Source organism: Pogoniulus pusillus, chromosome 14 (genome assembly GCF_015220805.1).
Source record: "Pogoniulus pusillus isolate bPogPus1 chromosome 14, bPogPus1.pri, whole genome shotgun sequence".
Lineage (NCBI taxonomy): Eukaryota > Metazoa > Chordata > Aves > Piciformes > Lybiidae > Pogoniulus > Pogoniulus pusillus.
The window spans coordinates 13,937,050-13,955,101 of NC_087277.1; the positions used below are offsets into that span (position 1 = coordinate 13,937,050).

General features: G+C 40.9%; 2 long non-coding RNA genes across 2 annotated transcripts in view; both read right to left on the bottom strand.

The window, feature by feature from the left end:
- The window catches only part of LOC135181051 (uncharacterized), a 72,117-nt gene that overhangs the window by 22,689 nt on the left and 31,376 nt on the right, over nt 1-18,052 (bottom strand). The window lies entirely within an intron of this gene.
- LOC135181050 (uncharacterized) lies at nt 13,083-15,866 on the bottom strand. The gene is made up of 2 exons (XR_010304679.1): nt 15,627-15,866; nt 13,083-13,888 (listed from the first exon to the last, which is right to left on the bottom strand). It is a non-coding gene; the product is annotated as an uncharacterized LOC135181050 (long non-coding RNA).

Sequence of the window (18,052 nt, forward strand, 5' to 3'; positions counted from 1 at the left end):
AGAGAAATGAAAAACCTCTAACCAAAGCTGCAGAGTCAACATGCTGCACTCGTTTCTCATTCAAATGCCTCTGTATTAATTCAGAGCTGAAAAGGTTGGGTTTATGGATAATATTGTGGCTTGTCACTGAGATAAATGTAGAGCAATTCTTGGCTGTGCTACAGACACTTTCTGAAATCTCAGACTTGTCTCTTGATATGAGAGTCACTATCTGTTCAATAGCAAAAAATGCCACTTTTATTTTACCACTCCCATTTCTGTAGATTGTAAATTCCTCATAGGAAGGCATGACAGTAACTGGTCACAAAGCATGTGGGCAGGTGCTGTGTTGCTCTCCATTATTGGATTCAATTGTTACAGAAACACTTCCTGTGACTCTTCCACATGGTCCTTCCTCATTGGTGCAGAAATCACACTTTTGTTTAAATTAGATTCTAATCCCTTTGTTAGACCTTAATCAATGTCATCAGGATCATGTCAGTAAATAAGGTCACAAGGAGATTGGAGCCAGGTGGGGGTTGGTCTCTTCTCCCAGACAACCAGCAAAGGAAAAAGGGGACACAGTCTCAAGTTGTGCTGGGGGAAGTACAGGCTGGATGTTAGGAGGAAGTTGTTGGCAGAGAGAGTGATTGGCATTGGAATGGGCTGCCCAGGGAGGTGATGGAGTCACTATCCCTGGAGGTGTTTGAGAAAAGCCTGGATGAGGCACTTAGTGCCATGTTCTGGTTGATTGGATAGGGCTGGGTGCTAGGTTGGACTGGATGATCTTGAAGGTCTCTTCCAATCTGGTTGATTCTATGATTCTATGATAAGGCCTGACCTTTCATATTCTGTTTTTCTTTACATCAGTGCTCAAGGGTTGTTTATATTCCACTTAATTTCCCTTTTCCTTGTTTCATTGCCAAGCACTATATGATCCACTTCTAACACATGATCCACTCTGAGGAGCAAGCACTTCCAACAAAATGCAGTGTTACATGACAATTGAAACTTGGGTGTTTTTTTTTACTTTTCACAGAAACAAAAATCTGATGTTAATGTTCATAACAATTGCTACATCATTTTGGATGCTACCTTAATGTAGGTAAGTGGATACGTTTCAAGTTAATACTCAAATTTCATATTGTAAAGAAGATGGCTGAAGCACTGAAGTATTGTGATCTTGTTCCTCTATTTTCTCTGCATTTTAATATCTAAGGAGATAGTTTTGGGGAAAATATGAAAAAGAGATATGATGCCATGGAAACTACTCCACACATAAACCATCCAGATGTTCCAGACCCCTGTGGGATCAGTCTGTTATTTTAAAGCATAAATACCTGAATAGCTGCTGTGAAAGCCAGATGTGGACATTTCAGAGAGGAACAAGTAATGATTACTCATCTTTCATACTTTCCATACCTTTACATTTTACTCAGAATATGTTTTACTCTGCAATCCTGTGGTAGGAAAAAAAACAAGCTGTCCTACATATGTACCACCTATATGCCCTTTAAAGTGCATGCAGCTATCTTGAGACTCCTTCCAACCTGGAGCATTTGATAGTCCTATGACTCTTCATGCATCACTACACAGAGCTCTTCAATCCTGGTGTAATTAAGAACAGCAGAGTTTGAGGTTTCTTTTTATTGTAAGATGGTACTGAAGTGTTACCTTCTGCAGTGGAAACTGCCTCTGCATTCCCTAATGTCATGGCATTATGTGTCCTACCACTGCCTTTCTCTGAGCCTGAATTAGGTTAATCAGCAACACAAGGAAGCTTTTCATCTCCACTTACTGACGAAAACTGAAGGAGAAACTCTTTATACACTTTCAAGTAACAATATGATAGTTTGTTATTGTTTTCCTACTTATTTTTGTATTTAAGAGATTCCTTCACTAAGAATGGGCTATATTTAATATTTATGTCTCTGACAGAAGCAATTGAGATTAGAAGTAAAATTTAATTGGTTTCCATTCAGAGTTTAATTTTCTTGATATGCCCAATATAACTTGTGGTCATTGTCCCAAAATGTTGTGATGCAGTTTAATGTAGTCAGGAGGACAGCAAATGAAAATAGCATCAACTTTGCTCCATAATGCAAGAACGGGTTGCCATTCGTGCTGAGGTTGAGCATGGCTAGTGGTTACTGGCCTGAGATGAGGCTTCCTAAACCCTTACCTCTCTGATCAGTGCAGGTTAATTAGAACCTGGAGACTGGTGCTTCATCACACTCAAGGAGATTGTGGAAGTCAAAGGAGTATGTTTAACAGACTGCACTGGAAAATCATATGCATCTATCTCTATCAGCTTTTGTTTGTATTAAAGAATAAAGCAATTTAACTCTCTCTAACCTAGTTGAGGTAAGGATTAATCTGATACTGGTATCATATACAATTAACAAAGCTGAAAATTGCTATTTCATTGATTGCAGGTTAATTTTTTTTTTCTTTTCCATAGTGGAAGATGCAACCAGGTTTTATGTTGCCCCTGACTGGGCTCTAGATAAGCCAGTGCTTTTCTTCTAGTCTTTCTGGTTCATTGGGAAAGATTTGAATGTGGAGAGAAGGGAAGTCAGCTCCTGTACTATCATCTGCAAACCTCTTTCATGCACAAAAACATGTTTCCATGAGGGAGCAGTTAATAAATCCTAGTCCTTGATTCTTATTGACTATAGATCTAGAATAGATAGTTCCATTGCTGATGGCTTATTAAAATATTAAGCTGAAAGGAAATCCCCACTCAGTGCTGAAGACATCAGCTCTGATTTCTTTTTTTTTTTTTCATTTTATTTAGAGCAGCATCTTCCTATAAAAGTAATTGTCTCTAAAAAGAAAAGAGAGAGGAAGAGAGATGAAATGAAAATTTTTACTTAATATAAGTCAAATAAAATTTTATCAGAGTCCAAATTCATAGAAACTTGTAAAAGTATATATCATTTTAATTTGACCAGAATCAGTTTTTCAATAGGAATTTTCAACATCACCAATAAACTGGAAGGATTAAAACTTTTCCTATGTAGAATGAGGGGAATCTCTGGGCAGATGTTTCCTTTCCACTCTCACAGATGGGACCTGCTGTTCCTGAGTTCCTTTTGCTTTTCAGTAACATGCTACTATAAAAAGATGGACTTTGTTTAAAACATCAGTGCAGCTAGTGGACTCTTCAGGCTTTTAAGTTTTGTCTAACTACTTTGAAGAACTTGACTGAAAAGACAGAACTTCCTTTTGTTAAAACTCTCCATTAAGCTACATCCCTTGTGTCTCAGAAAATCTTTTTACACCTCTTCCACTCAGATATTAAGAATAACTTGGTGGGAAAGGTTGTTTTTCCTTCATGAAGGCCTTACTTGCCATGTTTTCTTCTTTGACAGATAGTGTTTCATATTTATGTTTACTTTTTTTGTTTGGGCATTAATGATAAGTTAAAAGCCTACATGCAGCGACTCACACTTGTATTTTTCCACTGTCACAGATGGAAATTAATGAACGTAATGAGGTTCATTTATTTTGTTTTAGAATTAAACTACCTTAGTTTCTATTCATAGGCTTAAAGATAGGGACTGGTTGGGTGATTTCTCAGTTGTGTTACTCATATTTTTTTATGCTAGAGATGGCTGCTGTGTGTTGAAGTCCACCATGTCCATGCTAGATTTAATTCTCCTCTACTAGGGGTTACAGGATGCTGCCAACAGCCTCTCCATTCTTATACCTGGGATGGTTGCTATCAAAAAGCTCTATCAAAAACTTCTATCTCTACCCAGATTTACAGATGCTTCCTAAATTTATGCACCTTTCTTACTCAGAAATCTGTGGTTTCAGCAAAGCTTTAATACAGACTTGACAGACAAGAAGGTTTATCCACTGAATATGTCTGGACTGGCTTTGAGACAGCTGTGCTATAGTCTTGGAGTTGATGTTTCCCTTGGTTGTTTTGCCAGGTTTAGGACAAAATTCTTCAAACACTGCTTTTTACCTTCTCTTTATCAATAGACCTGCAATTTCATCTTCAAACTCATTATTGTATCCTGGCAACTCATATTCCAAAGTTATCACATCTTATATTTTAATTAAGACTCCAATCAGTGATACACAAGGCGAAATGAAAACCATCTCCACCTTGCACAATTGCTGGCACTACAGAGCCAATAGATCAGTTTTCTGGTATTAGGCAAATGGGACTGCATATACAGAGGGGAAAAACCATGCTAAGAAAGGCTTACTGCTGCCTATTTACTCTCTCTCAATCAGAATTGCAATCTTAAGTCATAGCAAACAATATTTAAAAGATTTCAGAAACAAAAATAGCTTCAATTGACTCTTTTGACAGAAATCTACCTTCCCCTGTCTTTGAAGACAGTTTGTTAATCTTTGCTCATGACAAAGCTTCTTTTTAATGCTGTCGAGAAAAAGGCAAAACAAACAAACACACAAAAAAAGAAACAGGAGAATTTTTTGTCAGGTTTAGGAAAGCATCTCTTTTCTAGAGCAAAATTGCTTAGCTTGTCTATTTATCAGCCTGTCAAGGCATCGTTTGTGTTCTAATTGTGCCATCTGGAGTTGTGGGTTCATAGAGTTGTCAGTATTCCAGACTGAGTTTTGCAATTCATTTGAAGAAGGCAAGTGCTCAGTAGTGTGTAAACTCTGGAGTAACACAGAGATGAAGGGGAGGGGATATTTGGAATAAATAATATTCAGGAATTTACTCCAAATGAAAAACATCTTAGAGGCTCTCTTGTTTTTTCTAAACACTGTGTTAACAAACGGCAGTGCTTGGCCTTGTGTCGAAATGAAATCAGCACAGTGAAGCTTGGAGCCATCACTGGAAATTATTCTTTCCATTGTAGATTCAAATGCCCATACTACTATAGACTTTGTTGCCCATGCTACTATAGATTTTGTACTATCTACTAACAGTAAATCTGGTGTTCAATACATATGTACCTCAGTGTCCTTCTCACACAGGCTCTGCTGTCATTATGCCATTTTGGTTTAGTTCAGCTTTGGAAAACATTGATGGATCCCCTTGGGAAGTATGAAGACACTGTTTGGCTTTTACAAGCCTAAAAGACCTGTATGAGCTGCCAACAAGACAAGCTACATCTTATGATGCTTAGAACCACTGTGTCACCATTTCAGAGCTCAATGCACCCTGCTGTTCATTGCTTTTGTTCCTAGTTCCCAGGATTAACTACCCACGCTTGATGATTTCCCCAAACTGCAGTACCTTCCTATCACCAAACCCACTAACAAAACTAGGGAGATTTTGAGAACCTGCTCTGAGGTTAGAAGGACTCCTTTGGTGGCAGAGACAAATTAGGCATATCCCAGGCATGCAGCATGGACTTAGCTGTGACAGCAATGGTCATTTGGTCTCAGCTTCTGAATCTTATATTTTGCAAACACTACACCTATCTTTGCGCAGTGAGGGACACTTGGGTATATGTTTGCCACCTGCACCTCTGTATATGGGGGGTTGGAATTACATTTTTTCAGTTGTTTTCTAGTACCCAGATATTTTTTTACTCCAACTTCTGGTAACGAATTAAAGATTGTTTGTATGTGGAATATTTCTTTCCCTCTTTTCAGTCTAAAATCTAGACACTGGTAAACATCCAGGAAGGAGACACAAGTTACACCCATTCCCTAGTCACTTCACCTCACACCCACTCTATCCACTTCAAGGAACAAATTAGAAGAAGCTTCACACCTCTTATTTCTGTGTGTCAAGGGTGAAGCCTGGGCTGGCCACTAAATGAATGACAGATGCTCTCTATTAACCTCTCTACCTTTCCAGAAGAGGAATGGAAAGGCAATAAGAGAGAGATTTATGGACAGGGGGGAAAATGGAAAAAAATGTGCTTTACTGGAACAGCAACTGTTTTTTTGTAACCAATAAAAGAGTTAATGTAATGTATGCAAATATATGAAACTGAATAATGAACTCACAGAGCGCCCAGGCTGGACTCAGTGGCAAAGGGGAAGTACATGCAGGAACTCATAGATTGGAATCAAAGGCAGAAGAATGGACAGAGTCCTTAAATGCCAGCTGTAGAAGAAGAAGGTTTAGCCCTGATGATCCTTCAGCATAATAAGAGTATGACATGCATGGAATGGAATACTTTGTTGGTCAGGTTTGGGTCACCTGCCCTGTTCACACCTGCCTGCAAGTGCAACCTTTCCACACACAAGATTTCCAAGTGACTTTGGTTTCTATAGTAGCAAGCTTAGGCAAGAGTCTTCTGCACACAAATCTTTGATATCAACTGTAAATGTGGAGCATTATCACTTCTAGAAGCAGACACTGCCTGCAAAAAGTTGTTATTAACTTTGGAAAGCACAGTTACTAAAACAACATTTAGGTGAAAGGTAAAATCATTGAATGCAAAACTTGTTCTGTTCTAGCTCAAAGCAAAACAGTGTGTGCAAGTGCAACATGCTATTAATGGTTATCCCACCCAAAAGGCAGGGGCCTTCTCTTGCATCAGGAACTCCTTTTACTCAAGTTGTAGGCTCTAGAGCTGTTTAAAAGCTTAAACTCTCCTGATTACTTATGTAGGGCACTCTGATAATTGAATTGTACACTGTTTTTTTCCCATATATGAAATAATATTTGTAAGCTACAGCAGAGCTGAGAAGTGATGATCTCAAAATCTAAGATATGTTGGAATTCACTCTTCAGCCTTAAGGGTAAAAACACATAATCCAGTATTTTGTCTACAAATAAGTCATTTCATAGTGTTTGGATTTGCTCAGAAATTTGGGATCAGTCTTTGGATGAGGCCAGCTTTTGGCAGGGTGTTGTTATTGAGCCAACATGGTCCAAAATGGGAAAAAAAACACCACATTCTTGGTCATCTGTTTCTTCTCATTGCCAGGACAGCATTACTCTTCGTTATTGCACATTTGGCTAATGCCTTGTCCTGTTTGTTTGTCTTCTTGCCAGACTATGAGTTTTGAGATTTTTTTTTCCTGAGAGATAATTTTGCAGGACAATAAAGTTGTAAAATCAAATTAAAACTGAAGCTGGTCAATGGTGAAAAATTTATGTTTCACATGGGTGCTCATCTTAAGCTGTGGATGCTTAGATGTGTTTTCTCTCTTTTGAAATCTACTTACATTTAAGAGACAAGAAGTGTGCAGATGTCCCTCAGTGTGGGTGCTGCAAACCTTGTCACATCAATCTGGACATCACTTTGAGTTGTAATGAAAGCAGCACCAGCATCCCACAGCCTTGTGTTGACCTCGCAGAATTATTGTCACCCAGAAGAAACCATTGATTCAGAGCCAGCTCACCAGGTCACTGTTTCAAGCTCAGACAGACAGGCTGTAGGTATTATCACCTGACAGCTTTTTGGCAAGCAGCCCCTCTACAAAATGAGCTGATGGACTTGGGTCACTCCAAAGAAGGGCATATATTGTAGAAAAATATTGTCAGATAGCCTGAACCAGCACAAAAACATACACAAACATAACTCAGTACAGAATACAGTTATGCATGCCCCTGAAGTGCTGTTTCCTTACCCAGGAACTAAAGCATTAAAGATGCTGATAGCCTCTTCCTTATTATAAACCAGCAAGTTCAAGGCAAGATGATTAAAAAAATGTGAAAGCAGGGCATGAGCCAAAGAAGAAGACAAGCCAGGGAACTTGAACTCATTGCTGGAGAAATCGAGGAGAACTGATGTCACTGTTCAGCCCACTTGCTTCAGAATCCCAGTTTCTCCTAGAAATGGGAATAAAGCAGACAAGGGCAAAATCTGGAGATGGAAACAAACCAAACTATTATTTTTAGGGATTTTCTGCAGTCTACATTCACTCTCTCTGGAACTCAGTTCTCCTCTTCCATGTATTTCCTTGTTACAGCTTTTGGAAGAGCACTGCAGTCTCTGCAGTCCCCCAGAGGATGCAGGTAACTAAGAAACACTAAGGTATGGCAATGTAGGAAAGGATAGCCCATGGTTCCCATAGTCAAAGTCCTGTGCTGCTGAACCATGGGGTCTGAACGGATGTTTGCATGCACATTCCAGCACTGCTTTGACGCTGTGTTATCCTAATGCTCTCATTAGACATTTAAGTCTGTAACAGGAACCCTGTAACCTACTGCATCCTCCCAGGAAAGAGATTTGTGAGCGTGTTTTGTGCTTCCAAGACTTTCAAAGAAGAGACTCTCATTCATTACTGCAGCCTTAGGCATCACACACATAACTCGAGGCAAGATCCCAAGAGGAAATATCAGCCACATCTGCTACCAGGTCTGTGGTCTTTTGGTGAAATTAAACAGGAGATGTATTTCAGCCACTGGTCATAAAAATACAGCCTCTTAACTTTGTCCTTTGATTAAACTGTTAAAATATCTTCCAGGAAAAGTCTGCCATGGTCTTGTCTTAACAGACTCTGTGGCAGATGGGAGGTTGGGCCAACCCTGCTAAGCTGAGGACGAACTTTCTAACACCTACCTCTAGAATGAATAACATCAGGTGCCACATCTCTATAGGACTTGACAAGGCAGATAAAATTCATTTAAAAGAGAATTATTTGAAGCAGTTACCTAAGCTAAAATAAATGAACTATTTAAATAACAGAAGGACAAAAGGAGCAGAGCAAAGAGAAGGGATGTTCTGTTCTTGTGCCGAGCACAAACAGTGCTCCGCAGAATGTCCCTGAGCTCATGGAACCAAGGGCACTCAAGACTTAAGTAAAGCACATTGAAGCAGCAGGCTGTAAATGTGCTCTTTATTAAGATGATAAACTCCAAAGAAGGTAGAGAAGAGGGTATATTTTTCAAAATGCAGAATCCTGAAAAGGTGTGAATAGCTTCATCAACAAATCTCATGAATATTAACATTCATACACTCATTTATAAAGCAATCGTTGATGAATGAAGTCGCTTATCTTCAGAGCAGGATACCAGGCTGCTTTATTTAATCAAGTTTCTTTTAGCTGGCTTATTAGTTAGGTTGCACTAAAGTAAAGAAGCTCAAATAGTGGCACTGAGATCTGAATGAGTCAGATCTGAGAGGATCAAGCACTGCAAAATAATTTATTTATTATTTTTTAGCTAACAATGTGTTTTATGTGGTTGGCTAAGATAGCTCCCTAATGAAAAACAAAGACACACAAGGTATAGAGAATAGACTGCACATCCTAATTTGATCTATCAAGTAGCAATAAGCAAACCACAGAAGTTTCATATTATGATAAAATAAATTCTAGTGCACTAGCTGTATATTCAGTGGGGGAAAAAAAGGTTGGAATGAACATTGAATCAAAAAGATCAAGTGCCACTGAGAACAGTACCTGAAAACTGAGAGGCTCTGCAGTTAGCACAAGCATCACAGATTCCTATGGGAATATTTCCATGTCTAGTTGAAATACACTTATAAATAAAGCAAATACTTGGGCTGATATTTAGACTTCACAATATCTCAATGCCAGGACAATTCTGCTTTGAGTAGCTTTCTGGGTATTTTTCTCTCTTGTCTAACATCATTGACAGGCTGGATGGGTGAGCAGAGGCCAATGGAATGAGATTCAGGCCACACCTTGAGTACTGTGTCCAGTTCTGGGCTCCTCAATTCAAGAGAGATGTTGAGGTGCTGGGACGTGTCCAGAGAAGGGCAATGAAGCTGGTGAGAGGCCTGGAACACAAATCCTATGAGGAGAGGCTGAGGGAGCTGGGGTTGTTTAGCCTGGAGAAGAGGAGGCTCAGGGATGACCACATTACTGTCTACTACTACCTGAAATGAGGTTGTAGCCAGGTGGGGGTCAGTCTCTTCTCCCAGGCAACCAGCAATAGAACAAGGGGACACAATCTCAAGTTGTGCTGGGGGAGGTCTAGGCTGGATGTTAGGAAGAAATTCTTCACAGAGAGAGTGATTGGCATTGCAATGGGCTGCCCAGGGAGGTGGTGGAGTCACCGTCCCTGGGGGTGTTCAAGAAAAGACTGGATGAGGCACTTAGTGCCATGGTCTAGTTGATAGGGCTGGGGGATAGGTTGGACTGGATGATCTTGGAAGTGTCCTCCAACCTGGTTGATTCTATGATTGAAATGGAAGGCTTTGAGCCAGGTAAATTTCACAAGATTTTAAAACTGGAGACTGAAAATTCAGGAATTTTTGCACAGTTATATAAGCAGTCAGATGTAAGTACACACTGAATGCTCTTGAAAGCAATTTGCCCAACTAATAGCTTCTGAAACCTCATTTCTGGCTATGTAGAAGGAGGTCCAGAGCCTAAAGTTGAAATCTAAACATCACACAGGGCTCAAACCCAGTGGAATATAGTTGCATGAACTTGGAAAAGCTACTTAGAGTTGCCACACTCAATCATCCTGCAGATGCCTAAGACAAAATCTTAGTTCTCTTTCTGTTTGAACCCCTGCCTAAAATGGCCTCCAACTACCAGATGGTCTTGAGGCATCCACTGAGGTTCTGGCACATAGAGAGGAGTGTCTCCATGCCCAGAGGCTTATGTACTCCCATAAGCATGCTTGGACCATGCCTGCCAAGCACTGACAGAAGGTATTCACAGAAGATTGCTAGGAGGGGCAGTGTTATGCCTCCCATCTAAGCATTACATATAGTAACTAACCAAGGTCAAGAAGAGCAGTCTGGAAGAATTTGCATTCTTAACTCTGTCTTCTGAGAACTCTCCTGGCCACTGCTTCTGAGATTGCTTACCTATAGGTATGGTATTAGGAGCTGAAGCTGGAAAAGCTGCTGGAAGCTACCCACTTCAAAGCATAAGAGCAGTTTAAGCATGAAGAGAGGAAGTAGGATACATAAAACATCCCAGTGGTATGATCATACTTGTAATCTGCCTAGTTTGAACTCTAATGTCATGTAAAAGCTTCACTCATGCAGTCCTTCAAAGTCTTGGTGTTACCCCAGGCAAAATGGCAGAACTTTTTTTACTAAAGTACAGTATGAAGTCTTTTTCTTTTTCACTTCACTTTTCCCCCAAAATACTTTTGTCCATGAATTTTGACTGAGGGATTAGAGAGCACTGCAAGGAGTAAATTCACAGATGATATTCTGCCGAGGACTGCTAAGAAGGCAAAGAATTTAAGCCTTCCCTTAAAGGATTCTATTGGCTAATTTTGGAGCTTCCTGCACAGCACAGGGAACTCTATGACTCCCCTTCCTGGATGTCTAACAATATCCAAGCCTTATATGAAGACTAACACCAAGAAATGCACTAAGAAACAAAGAAAGTCCCTTATAAGTGCTCAAAAATTCAGCACTATGATAATCAAGTTACTATCTCTGAAGCCAGTTGCCTATTCCATAATCTCGGCCAAAGCCAAGAACTGTTTCCTTTTACTACTCTGTTCCGTAAAATAATAACTGTTGTGGCTGGAATAGGTCCCCAGGAAATCATGCTGTTTTCCTTCCAGACAGCCACAAAAATCTGTGTTTAAATGAAGGCTGTGATGTTGAGTAGGAAGCCATATGGATTTAACTACTTTCATTTATGAACGTAAGAAAGTGGTAGAACAGTTGTTCTTGATCACAGACATTGTGCCAAAATATCTTGAGAGGTGGGATGCACGTGCATTCATCTCTCAAGAGGGTAGGAAGGATTTTGTTTTACCTGATTTATGGTATAACAATATTCAGGAACAAGATATGAGCAAAGCTAACTCTTACTTCTCAAGTCAAGAAAGATTTGAGAGTGCAGGTTTTATGGAAAGGGGTAGGTTGTATTTGCAGTGGGGGAGAAGCACAGTCTCCAAGTCTTTATCTCTGACCTCTGAGTTATCTCTTTCTCTCCTGTCTCACTGAAACTTCTCTATTCTGTAGCAGTCATCAAAAGAGTCTAACTTTTTTTTGGCCCTTGCCCACGCTTAAGCTATTGAAAAGGAGAAGAAAGAGGATGTCTAAATCTAAGAAGTTTCAGAACAACTGTGGGAATGCAATGTGAGAAGGAATAATAGCAAGCAGTGTATATGCATTTGACCTTCATTCCCACAGCTTCAGGATGCCTCCACAGGAGAGGAAAGATAGCGGGACATCTGACTAGGGGGAAAAACAAGGCCTAATATGTGTAAAGGACTGGGCTGTACTCACCTAGAATATGCTAATGTGTAGGCATGAGGTCTATGCTCAAGACTACATAAGCAGAGTCATAACCTACAATAAAGGTCTCAGGTGGGATTCACATTAGGTTGTGTGGAGTCCATTGTCCCTCACTGACAAACAACCAAGTTGAACATGTCCATTTTAATCAAAAATCATGAGGCATCATGCAGTTGATTTCACTGAGCTTGGGGTCAGATCCTATCTGAAATTATGTACTAGGACTCTAAGAATAAATTGTCTTGCTATTCTTTCCAGAAATTTTGCAGGAATTAAGGAAAGGTGACCCAGAAAAACCTAGTAAATGAAAGAATGTCATTGTGCAGGGGAAGATAAAGCAAAAACACATCCATCAGTTGGGTATGGTTTAATTAGATGAAACCCAAGATGCATTGGTAATAACTTAAATACTTTGCGTGGTGGGGGATGAGATGATTTACAAACCCATCATTTGCAAATGCAAATGCAGGAGAAAGACAGACATGTAAGCAAGGCTTTGTGCTCATTTGGAAGTTTAAACAAAGCAAGTAATCTAAATTTGGGTTAGAAGCCATGATACTGCCATAATCATTATATTCAAGAAAAGTAATACTCTTAGAAGAGGCTAAAATGTAAAGATCTATTATTTACTAATAAGAATATAAGACTCTTGAATATTAAAGAGCTGAGTTCTTGGAATGAAACCAGATTTTAATTGTATGAGAGGGGAAATATCTGTAAATCAGTGTTATTGTACCTTCCAGTTCTTGTGATACGATACAGGAACTGGGAAATAATTTCCCTAAAGGAAGTGGCATATAATTAGTAGGATATGGTAGGAACTTTAATTACATGAGTCTAAGCTGGCTTTGTTCTGTGGAAGGTGAAGTCACTCTGTGTTTTGTGAAAGAGGTATAGGAACTTTCCCTAATTTCCTGAGGTTATTAGGAACATACTTTTCTCAGGAATTTGCATTCAAGTTTCAGGATCTGCCTATTCCCGAGTTAGAAGAAAAAAAGATGTGCAGAAAAACCAAGAGAGACATTTTAAAAGAATGAACGTTTATTTTTGAAACTGAGTATATTAATGAAAGGTCATGACATCAGCATGAATAATTCAGTCCTAAGAGATCTGCCATTTCATCTAGCATGAAAAACCCCATTGCACAGACCAAGCCTCTCCCAGGTGTGCTCAACGTATGGGACAACAGTCGACAGCGCTCACAAAAATAACACTACTGAAGAGCTGCCTTTCTGGTAGAGCTATCTACCATCACCATTGTGACAGTGGGGCTCTATCACTTCTCTTGCAGACATCAAATAGGCACAGCTTCTAAGAAAAAGAATACTATTCCAGATATCTCAGTGCAATTAACATCAGAGTTTCTATTTCAATTACATTAAAATGCTATATAGTGTGATATAAAGAGTTACTGCCCACATTCTAGGAGGGTAGAAGGTCAGGCATGTACATTTTTTCCTTAAATTATGATGAAAACCAGTATGAAGGTTGAAGCTAAAACAGCTGAAATGGAGGTGAGAAGCCACCCTTGAACTGTCTCCCTTAACTTTCTGGTTACAATGGAGAGTGATTTTTCACCCCTGGGCATTCAGAGAAAAAAGGTCCCTTGCAGAGGCAGAAAAGGACTGAATGAAAGCGACCGAGAAAGAGTGAACTGGAGCTCTGCAAGAAGGCAGTTCGGTCAAGGCAATTTCTAGAGAGATGCTTAGGCTCTCTGCCTCCATCAAAACAAGAGGATGTCTCCTTTCTTCCCAGGGATGACTGTCAGCAGGCAGCTTTCCTTTTTGGCAGGATATGTTTTGCTTCAGATGATTTTTCTGAGTAGAAGCCTGTAAAACACAGCAGATGCTTGAGCTCACAGTGGTATTTTAAGCTTCCTACATCCAATCCATTAAGCATGGTCTGAAACAATGTGTGTGTGCACCATGCCTTATCATACAAATACACGTAATTCATCAAAGACTCCAAAACAGTAAAACTCTTCAGTCTGCAGAACTGACTCAGTCTGTTCACAGTGCGGAATACTCACAGAAGACAAGTTAACTGAGGAGTTGAGAGTGCACCATAAATTACTTATGAATCAAAGCAGATGTGGATGCTCAACAACAAACAAACCCTCCCCCAAAACAGAGATGGGGATTCGACTTGAAAGCAGCAGAGCAGCCTGCATTATTTTGTGGGTTACAGTGTTGGTGAGGCCTCACTTGGAGTACTGTATTTAGTTCTGCCCCCCCTAGAACAGGGAGCTGCTTGAGAGAGCCACAAGACCCACAAGAATGATTAAGGAAGATAAACATCTTCCTTATGAGGAGAGCCTGAGGGAGCTGGAGCTTTTTAGCTTGGAGAGAAGGAGACTAAGGGGTGATCTCATTCATGTTTTAAATATGTAAGGAGTGGGTGCCAGAAGGATGGAGCCAGCCTCTTCTCAGTGATGCTCACTGACAGGACAAGGAGCAATGGGTGGAAGTTGAGGCTTGGGGGTTCCAAGTGAACCTGAAGAATTTTTTCACTGTGAGAGTGACAGAGCACTGGAACCAGCTGCCCTGGGAGGCTGTGGAGCCTCTCTCTCTGGAGATATTCAAGAACTGTCTGAATGTATTCCAGTGTGATCTGCTTTAGGTGTTCCTGATCTGGTGGGGGGCTGGACCAGATGATCTTTTGAGGTCCCTTGCAGCCCTGAACATTCTATGATCTAAACTACTGAAATGAGTGTTCTTTGGGATAAAGGAGATTCAGCAATTTTTCATTATCATTAATCTCCCAAAAGCATGTCCAAGAGAAAAATAGCAGCCAGTAGCTAATTAGACATCTGCTTTAAAACCCAAAAAAAAAAAAGTTGTATTTTTTTCCAATATAATTAATATATGTGAATGTGCCAGACAGCAGAGGCTGGAGACGGAAACTCTCCTTTTGCAGAGCAAATACAGCCCCATGTGTGTCTGTGCCAAGCTAGGACAGTTATTTAGCTCTCCTCCAGTATGGCCCTTGCCAAAAAAAAGCATTTATTCATTTTAGAATCCTCTCCTAGAAATAAAGTCTGGCCTTAAAGTTCTTTTCAGGAGAGCAGCCACAATTTAAGCTACCATGGATACTACTGCCTTTATCTGCAAATGCAGAAGAAAGCTGACAGCAACACTCTCGAGCCCTCTAATTCCCAAGCCTGCTAATTCCCATCCACATGATTTTCTAAAAGGCTCTTCCTTTTAAATAAAATAGTTCTTTCCTCCCAGCTGAATGATCTAACTCATAGGTTTGTGGTCCCAAAGGTGTCAGACCAAACCACCTGGAATCTCCAATGTCTGGCAGAGCAGAGTGCACACTAAGAAATTTTTAACTGCAGTTGCTTTGAAGTCAGTATTGTCTCCCAAAAACATTCTGCAAATGAGCAGAAAGAAGCAGCTAAACAGAGACCAGCTCAGCTTGAGTAGGGAGGTCCAACCAGCACCCGTGGTTGACATTAGAGCGATCATTTTGTTCCTAGCCTAGCTAACCGGGGGGCCACACCAGGCCCCCCGGCCTTTTGAATCCCCTCCACCATTCACCCAGTGCGCGCCACGGGGGACTCACCAGTGGTGATGATGCGAGGAGGATCCCTCTGCCCACAATGGGCAAGCTTGGAGCTTCTGCCTTCCCTGAGGCTCATTATAAAGGGGAGTGGGCAGGGAGGGCAAAGTGGTCACACCTGGGGTGGGAGGAGACTCCAATAGAACACAGGTGCTCTGGGTTTGGGGGGAAAGGGGCGGTGGTGTTGAAAGGAGGGAGGTGGAGAGGAAAATTATGGAGATGTAAAGAGGAAGATGGGGGGAAGGAAAGAGATGGAGAGGAAAGGAGGAAGATGGGGTGAAAGAGGAAGATAGAGAGGAAAAAGGGATGGAGAGAAAAGGAGGAAAATGGGGGGGGAAAGGAAAGAGATGAAAAGGAAAGGAGGAAGACAGGGGAGAAGTGAGATTAAAAAACAATCATAAAAAAGAAAACTGGGCTGTAGTGTTTGCACTGAAACCAACCCTTTCATGGGTTGGTACCCTTTGTCATTTCTGCTTGGAATACTGACCAGGCATCTTCAGCAGTTCACTATGTTGGCTGAAGAAGATCAAGTCTCACCTGGCTAAGAATTAAAAATGAGAAGGTAAAAGGGAAAACTAAGAAATAAAAATCAAATGGAAAAACAAATACAAATTATAAATAAATATGCATGCAAAGTGTGAGGTCTTTCAGCAAGTTCTCCATGGGACAGCAATGTGCTCTTGTGGTCAAGAGGGTCAATGGCATCCTAGCGTGCATCAAAAAAAGTGTGGCCAGCAGGTCTAGGGAAGTTCTTGTCCCCTTTTTACTCTGCCCTGGCGAGACCACACCTGGAATACTGTGTCCAATTTTGGGCTCCCCATTTTGGGAGAGACAGGGACCTGCTGGAGAGAGTCAGCAGAGAGCCACAAGGATGATTAGGGGCCTTGAGCATTTCCCCTATGAAGAAAGATAGAGAGGCCTGGGGCTGTTTAGTTTGGAGGCACCAAGAGGAGATCTGATCAATGTCTAGAAACATCTGAGGGGTGGGTATCAAGCGGATGGGGCCAATCTCTTTTTGATGGTGAACAGTAATAAGGTAAGGAACAATGGATACAAACTACAACAAAGAAGTTTTCACCTCAACATGAAGAGACATTTCCTTATAGTGAGGATGACAGAGCACTGGAACAGGCTGCCAAGAGAAGTTGTGGAGTCTCCCTCTCTGGAGACTTTCAAAACCCGCCTGGTTGCATTCCTGTGCAGACTACCCTAGGTAATCCTGCTTGTGGCAGGAGGGTTGGACTTGATGATCTCTGGAGGTCTTTTCCAACCTCTAACATTCTGTGATTCTGTGATTGTTTCATGAAGCAGGTGGCTACCTAGATGGACAATTTCCAGGCCTCTGTATTCACATGCAACCACTGTATAGCCACCATATTTCTTCAGAATCAGACATCTCACCTTATCCTACATCAAAAGCTTTATCCTCTTCATCTAACCAATCACACATGCGTTACTCTAAATGACAAAAAGCCCTAATTTTATTCCTCTTTCATACAAACACAGGACAAAATGGACTTTTTTTACTACATAGTAAGAATGTGGCTGTTGCTTGCTCCAAGGAGTTTACTAAGTGTCATAATTGAGATCTAAGGATGGCATCTCTGACATAAGGGTAAGAGATATACATCTAAGGAATGTGGTTTCTTATGGTGTACATAAGAATTATCATCTCACTATGTGAAAATGTCTGCATTTGTGCATATCTGCAAATAAATATATTTACATGTACACATATATTTAATCAGATTGGAGAACTTATCTGAAAATTATGGGACTTTACAAATCACTGAGTTAATCACTATGCCCCAAAAGTCACTGGGACTTAAACACTGCAGAGAAGAAGCAGTCTAGAAGGTTTCTGCAATGTGTGGAAGACAACTTCCTATCCCAGCTGTTACGTGAGCCTACCAGGGGGGGCAGCCCTGCTTGACCTGCTGCTCACAAATAGAGAGGGGCTGGTAGGGGATGTGGTGGTTGGAGGCTGCCTGGGGTCCAGTGACCATGAAATTATAGAGTTTTCAATCCATGGAGAAACCAGGAGGGGCATCAACAGAACCTCCACACTGGACTTCCGAAGGGCAGACTTCAGCCTATTTAAGGAACTAATTCAGAAAGTTCCTTGGGAAATAGCCCTTAGAAACAAAGGGGTCCAGGAAGGTTGGACCTGCTTCAAGAAAGAACTCCTGAAGGCACAGGAGCAGGCAGTGCCACTGAGCCGGAAGATGAGCCAACGAGGGAGGCAGCCAGGCTGGATGGGCAGGGAGCTGCTGAAGGAATTAAAGATTAAAAAGAGAGTGTATCACCTTTGGAAAAGAGGGGAGGTGTCCCAGGAGAAGTTCAAGGAGGTTGCTAGGTCTTGTAGAGGAAAAATTAGAGAGGCAAAAGCCCACTTGGAGCTCAGGCTGGCCACGGCTGCCAAGGAAAAT